The following is a 16970-nucleotide window of genomic DNA, read 5'->3' as shown; positions in this document are numbered from 1 at the left end:
GAAAGTAAAGGAAGCATGTGTACATTTATAATTCTGTATACTGTGACATCAAATATATTCCCAATAGAGAAATGTTCTGTGTTTCTAGAACTGAATCCTCTGTTCACAGTTTTTTTAATATGTTTATTGTAAAGGTGATGAACAGAGGCATTATAGTTACATAAGTAAGGTAATATATACATTTCATTTTGAATACTGTTACCCCCTCCCCCCTTTTCTCCTGATTTACCCTCCCTACTTCCCTCTCCATAAGTTGTAAAGTTCATTTCCAACATAGCGTTTGATATCATTGTTGCATTCGTTCATCCTTTGTCCTGCCGTTTCTGTGATTCCCTTTCCCTTCCAGGAATCAGATAAACTCATATACAAGACAAGGGGTACGGAAAACTAAAACCAAGAAAATAGAAATAACTGCAGACTATTTACAGTATGTGTGTGTATTGTTGTCTACTAGTCTTAGGGTTTGAGCTCAGGGCCTGGACACTGCCCCTGAGCTTTTCAGCTGAAGGCTAATGCTCTACCACTTGAGCCACAACTCCACTTCTGGCTTTGTGATAGTTTATGGGAGCTAAGTGTTCCATAGACTTTCCTTTCCTGAGTTGGCTCTAAATTGTGAGCCTCAGATCTCAGTCTTCTGGGTAGTTGGGATTACAGGGATGCGCCATTGGTGCCTGGATGTTTACAGTTTATACTGTTTATAGAATAGCTTCTGACTGCATGTCTTTCAAACCTTGTACCTCCATTGCCCATAAGGCTTCTGGTTCTGGGCATGGTTGGGCATGTTTATACTGAGACAGAACTTCTGGGCTTGCATCTCTATGTGCCATCAAACCAGTGGGTTGTTAGAGATTCCTACATCAGAATAGCTAATGATGTCTTACAAGTAGACACGAAATAGCCTGCTAGAGCCAAATTAAATATAGTCTTAACTTCTCCCTAGATGGATATCAAAAATTCTAAAGAAGGAAAAAAGACATGGAGGAAAAAAATAGCAAGGGAAAGAAAAGGAACATTCCCTTAGCACTCCAATGCTTCTGTTCTGAAGGGAAGTAATGGCTGGCCATGTGGAAGCAGAAGTGGAAAGAGACACTGATCATGGATAGATAGATAGCTAGATGGATAAGGTACCTCCCACCTTCAAAAATCAAGCCGAGGCCGGGAGTTTGGCCTAGTGGTAGAGTGCTTGCCTCACATGCACGAAGACCTGGGTTCGATTCCTTGGTACCACATAAATAGTGGGGGAAAAAGCCAGAAATGATGCCGAGACTCAAGTGGTAGAGCTCTAGCCTTGAGAAAGTCCAAGGACAGTGCTCAGGCCCTGAGCTCAAGCCCAGGACTAGCAAAAAAAAAAAAATCAAGCCGAGCAACAATGCACTTGAAGATGGCCTGAAAGTACAAGATGGTAAGGGTCAAAAGGAGGGCCAAACCAACAGCAGGTACAAAAATAAGAAGCTCACGATCAGTCAGTGTTAGATGCCATGTTCAAAAATGGTGGGAAGTGGAGCCTTGTGTGGGGGGTGGTTAGGTCATGAGAGCTCTGTCCTCCTGAATGGCTGGCTTGACACTGTTATAGAAAGCACTTAGAAGCTGGGTGCTAGTGGCTCATGCTTGTAATCCTAGCTACTCAGGAGGCTGAGATCTCAACAGTACAGTTTGAAGCCAGCCCAGGAAGGAAAGTTAGTAAGACTCTTGTATCTCCAATCAATCACAGAAAAAGCTGGAAGTGGTACTGTGGCTCAAGTGGTAGCCTTAAGCAAAAGGAGTACAGAGACAGTGCCCAGGCCCAGTGTTCAAGCCTCAGGATTGGCCAAAAAAAAGTACTTAGAGAAAAAGTGGTTTCTGTCTCTCGTGTCACACAAGAACTCATGTTTTTGCCCTCTGCCTTCTGCTGTATGAGGATACATTCCTCCTTTGTAGAGAGCATATCAACATAGTGCAGTCTTAGACCCAGAAATCAAATGGATCATCCTCTTGATCTTGGACTTCTCTGATGCCAGAACTGGGGAAAATACAATTCTGTTCTTCGTGACTTCCTCAGTCTGTGACATTCTGTTGTAGCAGCACAAAAGAGACCCAAAATAATACTTTTTAAGCTTCTCATAACTACACTGTTTTATTTTTTATTTTGGACAGGGCTGGCATTTAAATTCACCTTCACACTTGCTAAGCAAATGATCTGCCACTTGGCCCAGCCCTATACTAACTTTTAAACTTCCTAGCAGTGGCCAGGAGTTTGGCCTAGTGGTAGAGTGCTTGCTTAGCATGCACAAAGCCCCTGGATTCCATTCCTCAGTACCATATACATAAAAAACCCAGAAATGTTGCTGTGATTCAAGTGGTAGAGTTCTCAAGGACAGTGCCCAGCCCCTGAGTTCAAGCTCCAGGACTGGCAAAATAACCCCCAAACCCAGCTTAGTCTCTAGCTTGATACTAATGGAACATGGTAGAAACTCTAAAAGGTGGGGCCTCATTAGAGGTTTTAGGTTATTGAGGAGTGTGTCCTCCAAGTAGATTTTGTGACTTCAGTTTCTTCATCTCTTTTCGTGTCCTGGCCATGAAGTGAATGGTGTGCTTTACCATGTGCTTCCTGCCATCCTGTGCTGCCTTACCACAGGCCCACAAACTATCAGGGCCAATTCATCATAGGCTGAAACCTCCAAAACTATGAGCTCACAGAAATCTCCCCTCTTTATACATTGGTTATTTCTGGTGCTTTGTCACAATACTAGAAATCTGACAGATACAATGACTTGGACGCCTGTGTCTACTGCTCACTGATCCATGGGAAGATATCTGAGGTACAGACCAATCAGAATGGAACAATTGGATGCTGGACCAATCAGAATCTTTCCCTGGAATTTTCAAAAGGATACCGAACGGAAGTTCGCATGGCACATCTTCTATGGAGGTTGGAGTTGTTGGATAAGAAGGCTCTGGTGCAGCTGGATGGCATGTGGAGCAAAGAGCAGCCAAAGAGAGAAGCTGAGAGAAGAGAGGGTGGTCCTAATTGGAACAGCTGCATCCCTTCCTTTCCTTTCTTCCCACAGTGGAGAGATTCCAAGGCTCCTGCCAATAAAACCTCCATTGTGTTTAAGCACAAGTCTGGGTTTCTGATCTGGGAGAGAGCAGCCGGCCATCAGAGTTAAGGAATGAGTGGGGTAAGAGAATGTTGTGAGAACAGATGGCTTTAGAGAGCCAGCCATGAAGAGGGGAGAGAAGAAGACTGTAGAAATGAGACAAGAGCACACAGGGTCACGGAAGGGTTTTGAGTTTATTTTTTTAAGATGTAGAAAACTTAAACATGTTTATTGCGGAGGGTAAAGAGCCAGTAAAAGCAGCATAAATCATAACAAGAGAATGTACTAAAAACGACGCCCGAGATACAAAGCTATAAAAGCTTTAAAGATAAAGAAAATATGCCCCTCAATAAAAAAGAAATAGTCAAAGCAGAAGGAAAATAACTCTTTTGCAGTGGAAAGCAGGCGTTGGCCACGAGCACTCCTATCCCTCAGGTGGGTGGGGGTGAGAGGGCAGAGAACAAGTCACCCCTAACCTCTTGCTTCTTTCCTCTCCTGAGGACTCATCCAGGGTGCTTGGATGAGACCCTCTGAGGCAGTTACTGGGCGATGAAGTTGTGATACTTCGATATACACAACATGGGGTGCTGACTCAATACTATCTTGGAAATGTGTGGGGTGAAAGCTTCTAGAGAGAAAGGATCTGGGTGCTTGCTGGGTCCCCATATCAGGGATACAGGGCTGTGTCCAGCACAGATTAGCTTCAGATAACAAGCCCTTGGCCATTGCCAGGGAGGGGTTGGTGGGGTTAGGATTGTGGATCAGTGGAAGAAAGGGGCTTCCATTTTCTCTGCAAAGTCAAAGGCAAGAGCCTACGCCCAAAGTTATCAGGATCACATTGAATAAAGCCAGCCTCTTTGCATGGAACCAACCCCCAACAAAGAGTGGCTTCAGCTTTGAAGACCTTTACTGCTTAGCTAGCAAGAAGTCCAAGCACCAGTGTCTCCTGCCCGTAATCCTAGCTGACAGCCAGCAAGCAGATGAGTGACCAGTTCCAGCAGGTCAAGGAACTAACTTTTATTCATAACCAGAATGAGCCTGGAAGGGGATTCTAGCCAGGTAGTGTTGGCTCACACTTGTAATCCTAGCTACAAAAGAGGTTGAGATCTGAGGGTCCCAGTTCAAAGCCAGACTAGACAGGAAAACCCATGGAATTCTTTTCTTCAAACAAACACCCAAAGCTGGAAGTAGAGCTGTGGCTCAAGTTGTAGCGGAGAAAGCTAAAGGACAGCACTTATGTTCTAAATTCAAGCTCTAGTACTGGTGTGAGAAAAAAAGAAGGGAAAAGGGGAGGGGAGGGGAGGAAAGAAAGAAAGAGAAATAAAGAGAAAAAGAGGGAGAGAAAGGGAGGGGAGAAAGGGAAGAAAAATGGAGGAAAAGAGGGAAAAGCAAAAAGAAAAGGAAAAGCAATTCTGATCTCCAAGTGAGCCGTAGGCCTTTGCTGTCATGTCAATAAACCAAGCTGAGCATGCTGCCTCAGCAGCGCCTCTCTGTCTCTGTCTCTGTCTCTCTCTGTCTCTCTGTCTCTCTGTCTGTCTGTCTCTGTCTCTCTCTCTCTCTCTCTCTCTCTCTCTCTCTCTCTCTCTCTCTCTCTCTCTCTCTCTCTCTCTCTCTCTCCCACTCTCTGTGGGTCATGGAGCTTGAATTCAGCCTGGGTCCTATCCCTGAACTCATCAGCTCAAGGCTACCACCCTGTCCTGTCCCTGAGCTCTTCAGCTCATGGCTACCGCCCTACCCTTGAGCCAAGCCCCACGTCCCATTTTCTTTTCTTTTCTTTTTTAACCCACTTCCCATTTTCTAGAGGTTAATTGGAGAAAAGAATCTCAGGTCCGTTTGTGCCCGGGCTGGTTTTGGACTTTGATCCTCAGATCTCAGCCTCCCGAGTAGCTAGGATTACAGGTGTGAGCCACTGTGCCTGGCCTTCCCTTTTTTTGGTGACAGTCCTGGGACTTGAATTCAGGGCCTGGGCACTGTCTCTCAGCTTCTTTTGTTCAAAACAAGCACCCTACCACTTGAACCACAACACCATTTGTGGCTGTTTGTTTTCTGTGTATGTAGTATTGAGGAATGGAACCCGGGGCTCATACATGCACTGTACCACGAAGCCACATTCCCAGCCCCTATTCCCTGACTTCTGACTAACAAAAGTGTGGTCATGATATAGACATGGCCCTGAGTTCAAAGCCAGGACTGGCATGTGTGTGCACGTGTACACACACACATCTATGTGACATAGCAGCTATAAGTTCATGGATAGTTTGGGTGTGTCCCCCCCAGGGTTTGAGTATTGGAAGCCAAACTGGCACCAGAGGCTCACACCTATAATCCTAGCTACTCGGGAGGCTGAGATCTGAGGATCATGGTTCAAAGCCAGACTAGGTATGAAAGTCTGTGAAACTTATCTCCAATGAATCACCAGAAAACCGGAAGTACGTTGTGGCTCAAAGTGGTAGAGCAGTAGCCTTGAGTTGAAGAGCTCAAGGACAGCACCCAGATTCTGAGTTCAAGCCCCACGTCCAACAACAAAAAAGAGAGGGAAGGGCCCAGGAGTTTGGCCTAGTGGTAGAGTGCTTGCCTAGCATGGCACGAAGACCCCGGTTCAATTCCTTGGTACCACATACATAGAAAAAAGCCGGAAGTGGTGCTGAGGCTCAAGTGGTAGAGCTCTAGCCTTGAGAAAGTCCAAGGACAGTGCCCTGAGCTCAAGCCCAGGACTGGCAAAAAAAAGAGGGAAGGGTCCAAGTGGGAGATGACTGCATCACTTAGGGGGTGTCCTCACAAGGGACTGTGCAGTTACCTTGGAACCCTTGGGGCAATTCTCACAACAGGGTCACTATGAAGTAACAGGCTTGCTGCACAGCTTCCTAACCCTCCCTGCTCCCTCCCCTAGTTTCTTTTTTCCCTCTGACCTCTCACCCCAGTAAGTGCTTCCATCATTGTGATGCTGTCTGCCTGGAGCTCCTCCCCAGAGAGGAGTCTTTGACTCGTGAGAACTGTGAGCTAAATAATTTTTTTCTTTATAAACCTAAGCAGCCTCAGGTATTTTGTGGTAGCCACAGAAAAGGAATACTTCAATTATAACGTTGGTCCTGCCTCAAAGTTCATGGTGTCACCAAATCTATGGCATTTAACCCCTCTGAGCTTCAGCTTCCATAGTTAATGAAAATAATAACTCGTTTCCGGATTGTAGGATTAGTGTGAAAATCACATTTAGTTAATGTATGTGAAAGCACTCTGAAAATTATAAAGTGGCTTATAAATGGAAAATCTATTACTGTCATGTTAAAAATAAACCAACTTTGATCACAGGAAATGATTTAGAATCAGCCAACTCAGGGCTGACGAGTCTCTGTTGCTGTGGCTGTGGGTGTGCTTTGAATGGAAGCCGGTGAGCTAGAGCACAAATGATGTCAATTTCATGCTTTCTAGGCATATGGAATCTGACAAGGCCAAGATCAAGTTTGTGGCAGACTCTTGTGAGGGCCTGCTTCTTCCCTCCCTCCCTCGCTCCCTCGCTCCCTCCCTCCCTCCTTCCCTCCCTCCCTCCCTTCCTTCCTTCCTTCCTTCCTTCCTTCCTTCCTTCCTTCTCCCCTCTCTCTTTCTCTCTCTCTCTCTCTCCATCTCTCTCTCTCTCTTTTTTCTTTGTGGGTCATGGGACTTGAACTAGGCCTGAGCATTGTCCCTGAGCTCTTCAGGTCAAGCCTACTGCCCTACCCTTGAGCTACAGTTCCACTTCCCATTTTCTAGAGGTTAATTGGAGATAAGAGTCTCAGGTCCTTTTGTGCCAGGGCTGGCTTTGAACTTTGATCCTCAGATCTCAGCCTCCTGAATAGCTAGGATTACAGTTGTGAGCCACCATGCCCGGGCTCCTCTCTCTTTCTCTCCCTTTCCTTTTTTTTTCTTTTTGTCAGTCATGGGACTTGAACTCAGGGCCTGTGCACTGTCCTTGAGCTCTTTGTAGTCAAGCAAGGCACTCTAGCACTTGAAGCCACAACCACACTTCCGGTTTTCTGGTGGTTGATTGGAGATAAGTGTCTCACGAACTTTCCTGCCTAGGCTAGCTTTGAACTATGATCCTCCTGACTCTTACAAAATGGCCACCTGTGATTTTGTTTTTTCCATAGACAGATGTGAAAGTATCTGTTTGCAAGTTGTAATTATTTCCTTCTGCCTCTCCAAAGGAAAATGCATATAAGTTTTCTTTTCTTTTCTTTTTGCCAGTCATGGGCCTTGAACTCAGGGCCTGGGCACTGTCCCTGGGCTTCTTTTGCTTAAGGCTGACACTCTACCACTTGAGCCATGGCGCCATTTCTGACTTTTTCTGTTTATGTGGTATTGAGGAATCGAATCTAAAGCTTCATACATGCAAGACAAGCACTCTACTACAAAATAACTCTCCCAGCCCCACTGTGTGGGTTTTTGATAAAATCTTGGATGGACTAAAATGCCCTTCACTTATACTGATCAGATTAGAGTGGAATTCTGAATTCATTTTTCAGGTTTCTATCATTTCTCCTCCTACCCTTTCTATACACGTGTGTCCTCACATGCCCAGTGCTCCAAGCTCCCACTATAGTCACACCATTCTGTGTCTCATTAAATAGTTAAGGTTTTGTTTGAGACAGGGTATCACTATAGAGCCCAGGCTGATTTTGAACTCTCAGTCCTCCTGCTGCTGGCTTCTGCAAGCTAGGATTAAAGATATGCATCACCATGCCTTATTTAAATGTTTTATAAATATTTTATTCCACTGATTTATGCAGGAAGTGATGGATACAACTTTTTTTTCTTGCGCCTGAAGTTAATAGTCATTTTCTTCGTTTTCTGTACACTAGTCAATAACACAACTATAAACATTGCCATATGTCTAAATCTGCTCCAAAGACATTTGGACGTGTTAAGCATCCTGTCAATATTATCTATGACAATTCTCTCTCTTTCTCTCCCTCTCTCTCTCTCTCTCTCTCTCTCTCTCTCTCTCTCCCTCCCTCCCTCCCTCCCTCCCTCCCCCTCTCTCCCTCCCTCCCTCCCTCCCCCCTCCCTCCCTCCCTTCATCCCTCCCCCCTCCCTCCCTCCCCCTCCCCTCTGAATTCTGATCCAACCTTACCCAGAGCAGCTGTCTCTAGGCCAGGTACATCACAACTTTTAGGATTATAGACTGAGCTCTTAATCTGGGCCAAGGATGATGATATTTGATATTCCTAACAACGTTGGAGGCAAGTATTTGTGTGGCCAGACACTGAATCTAAAGAGGTCATATACTCCGATGGAAATATGGCTAATAAGTGGCAGCAGAATTTCATCCATGATTAAGAATAAATCCTATGCTTTTCTCTCCGTACTGTCCTAATATATAGTTCATATGCACCAGAGCGCATACATACATACAACACACACACACACACACACACACACGCACACACATACACACACACACACACACACACACATACACACACACACACATTTGGGTGCCAGTCCTGGGGCTTGAACTCAGGTCCTAGTCACTGTCTCTGAGCTTCTTTTGCTCAAGGCTAGTGCTCTACCACTTGAGCCACAGCTCTACTTTCAGCTTCTGGGGTGGTTAGTTGGAGATAAGAGTCACATGGACTTTCCTACCTGGGCTGGCTTCGAAGCATGAGCCTCAGATCTCAGCCTCCTGAGTAGCTAGGATTAAAAGGTGTAAACTTCTAGTGCCTGGCTCCAGATCCAGATTTTATATTTATTTATGCTTGGAACAGAACCTTCATGTATCCTACCAGTGTGCTACACCTCTAGCCCCAGAGTGCAGATGTTAAGAGCGTAGCCTGATTGTTTTCCCTATTTGTATGTAGAACATATAGAACATTTCTACTACCTCCAGAATATTCTCTCTTGTCCCTTTTTAGTCAGTGTTCTCCTATCTTTCAGACATGATCACTATTGGAACTTTTAGGTCTTGTTTTCCATGTCATAGAATAGATGTATGACCATGCATGATGTTGCGTGCATACCATAGTTGATTCTTTTGTATCTCACATTGTATAAATACCCATTCTGGGGATAGATATGAGTAGGTTGAAGCTCATACTCTTAACTCTTCAGCTGTGAGATAAACATTACCCTTTTGCCAATTGCCTTTGTTTGGATTTCCTTTCCCAAGGCATGCAGAATGGCTGGACGGATTCTGGACAATGCTGGCCCATGGCAAGAGGTGAAACATCTTTTGCTTATCTGAGAGAGGAGGTGATCTGTATTGAGTGTGCACGAGCTCCCCCTACAGGGCAGACATAGCTCCCACTGGTCACTTATTCAGGGGGAAGAAGGGGTTTTCTGGCCTCTAAAGCCATTTGTAAAGCTAACAAACAAATCACCAGGCAAATTGAGGCCAGTCCATTTGTAGATGGAAACAGCAGCAGCTTCACCATGGCAGAAGGAGTGAGATTGCCTAGCTAGACCAGGCCAGAGCTCACTGCACAAAGCCTGGTGAGGTTTTATGGGCCTTTGGTGGACTTGCACTCCTGCTGTAGTGAACACCCCAGCAAAGGGGGCCTTGAAAGAGGAGAAGTTTTATGGTCATCAACAGCAAGACAGGGCGCTCTCTGGGAGGAGAGGAGGGAGATGGTGATTTACAGCTGCCGACATGTCCCTCCTGTGACCTTCTCTGGGTGAAAACCGCATCTGGTGGTCTCTAGGAGCCTGCAGGCCAGTATACCATGAGCAGCTGGGGGTGACAGCTTCTAGCCATGAAGATGATTGAAAGCTTGGAACACTGGCCTGATAGGCAAGCTTTAAAAGACTTGGATTATTCAGCCTGGAGAAACTACAGATTAGTAGCCATGTTGAAGTATGAAAGGAACTTTTTGTTAGCTGTTCTATAACTCTCAAAAAAAATCTTGATTGGGCACTGGTGGCTCATGCCTGTAATCTTAGCTACTCAGGAGGCTGAGATCTGAGGATCATGGTTAAAAACCAGCCTGGGGGAGTCAGGAGCATGGCCTAGTGGTAGAGTGCTTGCCTAGCATGCATGAAGCCCTGGCTTCCAGTCTTCAGTACCACATACACAGAAAAAGCTGGAAGTGGTGCTATGGCTCAAGTGGTAGAGCACTAGCTTTGAGAAAGCCGAAGGACAGTGCCCAGGCCCTGAGTTCAAGCCCCGGGACTGAAAAAGGAAAAGAAAAAACAGTCTGGGTAAGAAAGTCCATGAGACTCTTTTCACCAATAAACTACTAAAAAAAAAACCAAAAAAAAAGCTGCAAGTGGAGCTGTGGCTCAAGTGGTAGAGCACTAGCCTTGAGCAAAAAACAATCTTTTGTTCAAGGCTGGTGCTCTACCACTTGTACCACAGCTCCACAGATTTTTTTGGTAGTTAACTCTTATCTCAAGAGTCTCATGGATTGTCCTGCTTGGGCTGGCTTTGAACCGTCAGCCTCAGATCTTACCCTTCTGAATAGCTAGGATTAGAGGCATGAGACACTGGTTCCTGGATGTAATTTTACTTTACTTTTCCAGTCCTGTGTCTTGAACTCAGGGCCTGGGCTCTGTCCCTGAACCTGTCCATTCTCAAGGATAGTGCTCTAACACTTGAAACACAATTCTATTTCCAGTTTTTTTCTGTTTATGTGGAACTGAGGAATCCAATCCAGGGCTTCATAATTGCTAGACAAGCACTCTACCACTAAGCCACATTTCCAACACAGAGATTTCACTTTTAATAAATATAAATTAAAAGTGATATCAGTCATTCTTGGCAAATTTTAGATAGTCGATAATTGATCGTTTTGTATATTGAGAAGGATTTTCCTGTTGGTGCAACAGCTACTACAGGTGTAAGAGTACCTTTATGTTATAGACTGTGACAACATTGGGATACATCTCTAAGAAGTTATTGCAAATTATTTCAGTATATCTGTAGCTGATGATCTTCACATTATAATTTTTCTAAAAAAATTAACTCTTTCTCCCAATCAGTTTCATGCAAGTCTGAATTTAATTTTAAGTGTAAATGTATATGATGGCATTTTAATATTTTCTCTGACATTTCTGGTAACTTGTAGCGGTCACAGGAGAAATTGAATGTGGCTTTATGATTTATATATAATTCAGAATGTCTGTTTATGTATTCTATCACTGCATCTCCAATTATAAGGGAGAATTATTTTAAAAATTATCTTCTTTGATAATAATTGGTTCCTCTGAAATTTCCTAGGAAAATTATTGTTCTTTTCCTTCACAGTTGGCCATGTTTAAATTTATCTTCTATTTCTAAGTTTATGGATATTTTTCATTCAATATTGCAGTGATTTTTTTGGCCAGTCTTGGGCCTTGAACTCAGGGCCTAGGCACTGTCCTTTAGCTTTCTCAGTGCTAGCATTCTTCCATTTGAGCCACAGCAGCATTATAGCTTTTTCTGTGTATGTAGTTCCAAGGAATCGAACCCAGGGCTTCATGAATTCTAGGCAAGCAATCTACTGCTAGGTCACACTCCAGGCCCTGAAGTAATTTTTTTTGAAATCTAAGATTGTAAAGTCTTTTAAAAACTTTAAGGGCCGGGAGTTTGGCCTGGTGGTTAAAGTGCTTGCCTAGCATGCACGAAGACCCGGGTTCGATTCCTTGGTACCACATACATAGAAAAAAGCTGGAAGTGGTGTTGAGGCTCAGGTGGTAGAGCTCTAGCCTTGAGAAAGTCCAAGGACAGTGCTCAGGCCCTGAGCTCAAGCCCAGGACTGGCATAAAAATAAAAAAATATTAAAAATTAATAAAGCATTTAAAAAAAACTTTAAGCCCAGTATAGTAGTTCATACCTGTAATCCCAGCACTTGGGAGGCAGAGGCAGTAGGTTCACAAGATCAAAGCCAGTCTAAGCTACATAATGTGACCTTGTTTTAAAAATTTAAAAAAAAAATCCAGATGCTGGTGGCTGATGCTTGTAATCCTAGCGACTCAAGAGGCTGAGATCTGAGGATCTCGGTTCAAAGCCAGCCTACCGCACTATCCCTTGAGCCACAGTGCCACTTCTGGTTTTCTTGTGGTTAATTGGAGATAAGAGTCTCATGGACTTTAGTGCCCGAGCTGGCTTTGAACCCTCATCCTCAGATCTCAGCCTCTTGAGTAGCTAGGATTACAAGTGAGAGCTACCACTCCCAGCTATACTTTCTTTTTTAAAATAACTACAGATAGTTTCCTGTTTGAGCTCTGGCAGTTCCTGTCCTGGTGTTCAACTTGGAGAGTTAATATTCGTAGATATGGTAGCGAGGAGCTCCAGGACTGATCAGCAAGCTAGCCTGTTACTATCCTAGTGCTAACCCTACACCAGATTCATTTGTTTCTTTCTGCTATAGATGCTACCTCTGTAGTGGCCATATCATTGCCAATTTGAGCCTGGGCTGCCCTGACTCCTTGGACTGCCCCAAAGCAGTATATGTGTTCTGTAGTCCTATGCTAGTCAGCTTTCTGACACTGAGAAAAAAATGCCTGAGGTAAACAACTTAAGAGGAAGAAAGTTTATTAGCATGAATAATTATTATTAATAATTTCAGTCCATGGTCACCTGAACCCCTTGCCTTGGGCCTAGAGCAGCAAGCATATGATGGCAGGAGGCATGGTAGAGGAACTGTTCGCCTTATGGTGGCTAGGAAGTAGACAAAAGAGAAATATCCAGGCTCCTAATATCCCCCTAGGGCACGCCCCCAATGACCTAACTTCCTGTTATTTGGCCCCACCTCCCCCCAACCCGTATCAGGCAACTCAACCTATAACACATGGGTTAGGATTGCATTCCAGATCCTAGCCACAGTGCTTTCCAAGGGTCTCTGCTCTGCCCTTGCTGCAACCTTGCATATCTGTCCAGTTCACATTTCATTGTCCCATCAGATGTCACTTATGAGACATAAGTTCACAGACAACATTGTTAAGAATTTTCAAGCTGGTAGCAGTAGAGAATCAAAGTAAACATGGGTACTGTGCTATTTATGACACATGTTGCCCACCAACCTGTGGGCAGGTTTTTAGCTTCCTGATGAATTCACTGGTCAGCTGGCACAAAATTGCCTGCTGAAGAGTCTGCCCACAGCAGACATGCCCTGAGCCAAGGATGTGGGTCCATGATGGTATTTGTAAGATGATCTCAGGAAGCACAGGAAGAGATGGATATGACAAGGGGAGAGCCAGGAAAGACCTGTCAGTGACTGGATTCCCCTGTAGGCAACTAGAGTGCCATTCTGCTGCCCCCCCTCCAAGGACTTGTAAACACACAGGAAAATTGAACTTTCATCACTGATAGGCAACGCTGATGGGATAGCTATCCTATTAGAAGCTCTGATTCCTCATTAGGCAAGAGTCACTTCTGGTTGGGAGGCTTTGCTAACCTCCTGGTGGAGCTTAAGCAGATGTCTGCGTCTGTATTGGCCCCAGGACCCTTAAGGGACTGCCAGCCTACAGTCTTTTCTCTCACCGCACCCAGCTGGCACCCTCCCCCAACAGGCACACAAACCGTGTGGGCCTTTGCGTTTATCCTGAGTGCTGTAATTACTATTTAATTTCCTCCTTGCATTAGTATTGCAAATGCCTCCAACAACTTTATTTTCTTGCTTTATTTATACTAGTGAAAAGGCATTTAGAAGCAAATTATACTTGCCTCCATATATCTCTCTACCTGTTTATCTCTGTGTTTATGGGGTGCCTATCATTGTGGTATCTGGGCAGTTAGACAGTCCCATTAGATCAAATTCATTACCCAAGAGAGAAAGAAAAATCTAGTCCTCCCCCAGAAGCTCCTCAGTAAGCACTCGGAGGGCTCTGGCTCAGGGAGACTTTCCAACCCCCAGGTTCTCGTTTTCCAACCTAAGGAGGGGAATCTTTTCTTTTCTTTTCGTTTTGGCAAAGAAGCAAATCCCCTCCTGCAGGAAGACATAGTGAGCTTGCAAACTCATTTGGAAGATCTATCAGAGGGTGGGTCTCAATATGTTGGGCATTTAACATTTGAAATGATTTCAGTTTCATTGCTCTCCCAAATTTCAAATTGAGCCCATTTTTCACCAATTGTGGCTTTGTGCGCTGAGCAGCTTTCACAAGAAGATTCTGAATGTTAACCCTTTCTCCTCCTCCTCCTAGGATTACTGCGGGTGGCATATTTGAAGGTTGCTGAAGAGCCCAGCTTCTCAGTCACCCACAGGATATCATAGAGAGCACTGGCCTGGCCTTGCTCTTCCCAGCCTCAGGTCCCTGCCCTGCCTGCTGCCCTCTGGCCTTGCTCCCTGTATGTCAGCTCAAAATTCCTCCAATGTATGGAATTCTAAGCTCCCATCAGAAGTAATGACATCACCCCATTCGTAAGGTAATGAAAAGACTTGGAAAAAATCATATTGAGTGAAGTAAGCCAGACCCAAAGGAACATAGGCTCAATGGTTTCCCTCATTTGTAATAATTAGTACAAACCTAGGACTCTCCTAGCAGAGGATTACAATAGCGCAAAACCTAGATTCATGAGGTCATATAGGATGAGACTAAATGAAAGGATCTCTAGGTTACGAAAACAAGAGCTTCATCTTGTGTGATTGTTGTTCTTAATGTACTATGTTATTTCTCTTTTGTTGCCTTTTGGTTAATTTCATATTGTTACTAAGATCTTTTTTCTTAATCACATCTGCTAATTATGTCTTTTTTTGCCATTGAAAGTAACAGTCAAGGGGCTGGGAGTTTGGCCTGGTGGTAGAGTGCTTGCCTAGCATGCCTGAAGTCCTGGGTTCCATTCCTCGGTACCACATACATAGAAAAAAGTTGGAAGTGATGCTGTGGCTCAAGTGGTACAGCACTAGCCTTCAGGAAAGCCCAAGGACAGTGCTTAGACCCTGAGTTCAAACCCCAGGACTGGCAAAAAAAAGAAAGTAACTGTCAATAGGTGGAGAGAATTAGGTCATAGAGACAGGCACAGTGGTACGCAACTATAATCTCAGCAGTCAGGAGGCTGAGAAAGGAAGATCTCAAGGTCAAGGTCAGCTCAGTTAAAGTAAATGAGCATCTGTCTGAAACAAAACAAAACAAAAAAGAATGAGGATGAGGCTATCTTTGGGACATTATTTAGATTCCCATACCCCGTCAGTGCTGGGGAGGAAATGGAGGAATTGGGAGGTAGGTAACAGTAGTCTGGGTTCTCCCAAAGGCAGATGAGGACTTGGGTGCTGATGGTTTGCCTGAGTAATGATCCCCGGATAGTGGGATTGGAGATAAGGAAGAAGAAGCCCGTCAAGGGTGTGAAAATGAGCCAGTGCCCCTATGGACAGCTGGGGTTCCATCCTGCAGAGACCTCCTGAAGAATTGTTTTGAGCATCTCGTCACCCCACTGAGAGATACTGGCTTAATGTCTTAGGGCTGCCTTAACAATGGACCACCAACCGGGTGCCTTACATGGGAATTTATTGCCACTTGTTCTGGAAGCCAGAAGTCTGAAACTGAGGTGTCAGCACACAATTCCTTCATGAGACTCTGAAGGGAAAATCTGTTTCATGCTTGTCTCCTAGCTTTGGTGACTGGCAGTGATCCTTGGCATTTCTTGTCTTATGGGTGATTCACTCTGATCTCTGCCTCTGTCTTCATATAGCTTTCTCTACATGTCCCCTTTCCCCTCTTACCTTCTGAGACAGTTTCAGTAGGCAGCCCAAGCTGACCTCAAACTCCTGATCATCCTGTCTTAGCCTCCTGAGTGCTGAGATTACAGCACTCAGCACTGGCTGTGTCCTTCTTGTCTCTTAGAAGGGCTTTTGTCATTGGTTTTGGAGCCCATAATTGATCCAAGTGGTCCTCGCTTAGGTTTGTAAAGTTCTTTTGTGTATGTGTGTTGCGGGTGAAGGGGGGGGCAGGTCCCAGGGCTTGAACTCAGGAGCTGGACGCTTAGCTTTTATGTTCAAAGCCATCACTCTACCACTAGAGCCACAGTTCCACTTCCAGCTTTTTTGGTGCCTGACTGTAGATAAGAATCTCATTGAATTTCCTGCCTGGGCTGCTTTCCAACCATGATTCTCAAATCTCAGCCTCTTGAGTAGGAATACAGGTGTGAGCCACCAGTGCCTGGCCAAAAATCCCCCCCCCCTTATTTTTCCGAATCAGGTTGCATTCACATGTTTTGGGGTGAACATATCTTTAGGGAGTCACCATTCACCCTATTATACAGGCACAGCTGCAATATGTGTCCATAGCAATCCTTTACTTACTAGGGTTGTTCGGAAGGGTAGCAGACCTTACTTAGCTCAAGAACTGAAGCTGGAGCTGGCTCATGCCTGTAATCCTAGCTACAGAGGAGGCTGAGATCTCAGGATCATGGTTCAAAGCCAGCCAGAAAAATCAGAAGTGGAAAGTGGATAGTGTGCTAGCCTTGAGCAAAAGAGCTCAGGGATAGCACTCAGGCCCTGAGTTCAAACCCCATAACTAACAAAAGAGTAAAAAAGTAACCACTGCTGCTCTGAGTGAATTCAGAAGTGGAACCCAGGAAAATCAAGGCCTGGTCTGTCCTGTAGGGATGTATAAAATCTGTCTCTCAGAGATACGTAACAGGGAACCTTCCTGCCTCCCAATATTTCCATCCCCTTCGTCCTTCCCCTGAGATTCTTTGGCCTTGTCTTTGGAATTGATGAATCAGCAAGGGGGGAAAAAAAGAAAAGAAAAAGAAAGCAACCCTCTAGTGAGCCCAGAAAGCCAGAGAAATATTGAGGCACAGGGTATTTCACCACCCCTCCTCCACAGGGCTGGGGAGTTTGGCTTCGCAGCAGCCCAGCACTGAGGCTGTACATCTTTCAGAGCAGGCCAAGCAGAAAGCGGGGCGGGGGGTGGGGCTGGGGGGTGGGGAGAAGTAATTAGTTTGATGAATCTTCTTTTTAAGTCGTTCTCTACATGGGGCTTTGGCGGCGTTATAGGGCTCAG

The 16970-nt window shown here is 44.9% G+C and overlaps 1 long non-coding RNA gene across 2 annotated transcripts in view; it reads left to right on the top strand.

Annotated features, from left to right (window-relative positions):
• The window catches only part of LOC150040587 (uncharacterized), a 91117-nt gene that overhangs the window by 26171 nt on the left and 47976 nt on the right, over window positions 1-16970 (top strand). For both annotated transcript variants that reach the window (XR_016533789.1, XR_016533788.1), the window contains exon 4: window positions 14169-14391. This is a non-coding gene — a long non-coding RNA (uncharacterized LOC150040587). The remainder of the gene's footprint in view (window positions 1-14168; window positions 14392-16970) is intronic.

Source organism: Megascapheus bottae, chromosome X (assembly GCF_031878675.1).
Source record: "Megascapheus bottae isolate mThoBot1 chromosome X, mThoBot2.hap1, whole genome shotgun sequence".
NCBI classification, from domain to species: Eukaryota; Metazoa; Chordata; class Mammalia; order Rodentia; family Geomyidae; genus Megascapheus; species Megascapheus bottae.
The sequence above is the reverse complement of the archived record's forward strand: the minus strand, read 5'-3'. Positions and strand labels throughout refer to the sequence as shown.